The following is a 2,312-nucleotide window of genomic DNA, read 5'->3' as shown; positions in this document are numbered from 1 at the left end:
GTGAAACCATCTGAACAGAAAGTTTTCTTCTTCAGGACTTTCTTATTTTCCCTTTAGTAGTAATTCAATTTCTTCAATAGAAATAGTTTTATATATGTTATACACACACGTATACTTATTAAATAGGTATATATTTATATAGACCAATAATAGATTGTGTGTGAGAGAGAGAGTTCAGCAGTTTGTGGCTTTTAAGGAATCACTCTATTTCATGTGAATTGTCAAATTTATATGCTTAGGCTTATTTATAATATTTTCTTATCATCCTTTTAATGTCCATGTGATATTCTGCTTCACATATAAGCTGGGCTTTTCTCAGATTTCTGCAGGACTTCTCTGCAAGACTATGGGTCAGTTATGAAGGAAGATTCAGACCTTCCTTCTTGCACACAGTACATAACACAAGGTAAATATCTCCAATGCTGGGAACAGGCACACAAATTGCCCTGCACCTACTACAAATAGGTGGTATCATATTAGATGTAGAATTACAGCACAAGATCAATCGGCAGGTGGACATACACTTTTCCATGGTTCTTTGCAAGGAATGATGAGCATCTTTGGTGAATTTGTCAACTTCTATCAATAATACCATTTTTAACTATCTGAGAGTTTGTTTCAAGTTGCTATGATTGAGCCACTGTTTTCAACATCTTCTGAATTACTATATGGTCAATATTTCCAGCATCACTGGGAATAACTTCAAGGTGGTAATTACTTGCAATGGTGCTAATTTCAGTTTTTTTAGATGGAGTTTTGATGGTCTGATGTTCAATTCTCAACTTTTCCACCCCAACACCATAAAGTTCATGTAGAACACACATAGCACTTGTCTTTTTTCCAGCACCTGATGGTCCATGCACTTGAAGGTGAGGAACATCACCACCATGCACCAGGTTGTACAGCTAGGCCACCTGCTCCCTGTGATACCCCATCCATCCCAGGACTAGGGCTGGTACATGTCCATCCAGAGGCTCATAAAAGCTTGAGCTCCTAGGGTGTGATGCATGAAAGTCTCAGACACGTGTCTGTCTTTTTAATAATAACCATTCTGGCCAGTGTGAGATAGTACCTCATCATGGTTTTGATTTGCATTTCTGAAAAGACAAAACTTAATGCTAGTTTGGTACATGAAATTTGTATTCTGAAGTCAACTTTAACTCACAGAGTTACAATATATTTGTAATATCTCCTATCTGCCTGCCCTGAAAGGTGAGACTATCGACTTAAACAGCACTTTCACTACAAGGTGTGACTACAAAGGAAACTAGGGGACACATGCTAGCATTAGAAACATTAAATCAAATACCAATAATGAACTTTCTAGCTGAATCTGGCAGCCATGAGATTTTCTGCAGAGTCCAAATCCCACCTAAATATCACTTGTCTTCTAACTAATTCTTTGCTTTCATTCCATTCTGACCACCAGTTTCCTGACTGTAATTGTTAACATATAATACCTTTCCATGTATCCATTTCTAAAATTATAGCTTGCTTTGTGATGATTACAGCTTAGAGGGATGTATCTTCCCTCCTTAACACTATTGGTCTGCAAATCACCATGTAGCAAAGGTTATTTCTACGGGAGTCCTGCAGATGGCCAATTTCTCAGGGAGACTTGCCCTAATTTTCATGTGGAAACATCTCCCCAGCCTCATTGTAGATACCGAGATTCATATGGCCTGTGAATATGAGAAAGGAAGTCAGTCTTCACTCCACTTACACCTGTGAACCCAAAAGTATCTGAGACAGGTCTTAATCAATTTAGAAAGTTTATTTTGCTGAGGTTAAGGACACATCCACGATACAACCTCAAGCGATTCTGACATGTGCCTAAGATGGTTGGGGAATAGCTTGTTTTTATACAACTTAGGGAGACAGTGCATCAGTCAATATATGTAAGATTTACACTGGTTTGATCTGGAAGTGTGGGACAACTCTAAGTTAGGGTTTCCAGGTCATAGGTAGATTTAAAAATTGTCTGATTGGCATTTGGTTGAAGGAGTTATTATCAATAGAAAGGAATGTCTGGTTTACAATAAAGGGTTGCGAATACCTGTTTTATTGTGTAGATGAAGCCTCCAGGTATCAGGCTTCAGAGAAAAGAGACTGTAAATGTTTCTCATCAAACTTAAAGTCTGTGTTGATGTTAACACTGCTCAGATTTTCCCTGAATTCCCAAAAGGAAGAGAGTATAATGAGGCATGTCTGACCTCCTTTCCCATGATGGCCTGAACCAAGATTTTCAGGTTAACTTTAGAATGCTCTCAGATGAGAGGAGGGGTCCACTCAGATGGTTGGGGGCCTTAGAA

At 38.5% G+C, this 2,312-nt stretch overlaps 1 pseudogene; it reads right to left on the bottom strand.

The window, feature by feature from the left end:
* Nucleotides 1-292: 292 nt before the first annotated feature.
* Nucleotides 293-979, bottom strand: LOC108289076 (annotated as a pseudogene).
* Between the last annotated feature and the right edge of the window lie 1,333 nt (nt 980-2,312).

Source organism: Cebus imitator, unplaced genomic scaffold, assembly GCF_001604975.1.
Source record: "Cebus imitator isolate Cc_AM_T3 unplaced genomic scaffold, Cebus_imitator-1.0 Scaffold391, whole genome shotgun sequence".
In the NCBI taxonomy this organism is placed as follows: domain Eukaryota; kingdom Metazoa; phylum Chordata; class Mammalia; order Primates; family Cebidae; genus Cebus; species Cebus imitator.
This window is presented reverse-complemented; position numbering and strand designations above follow the sequence as displayed.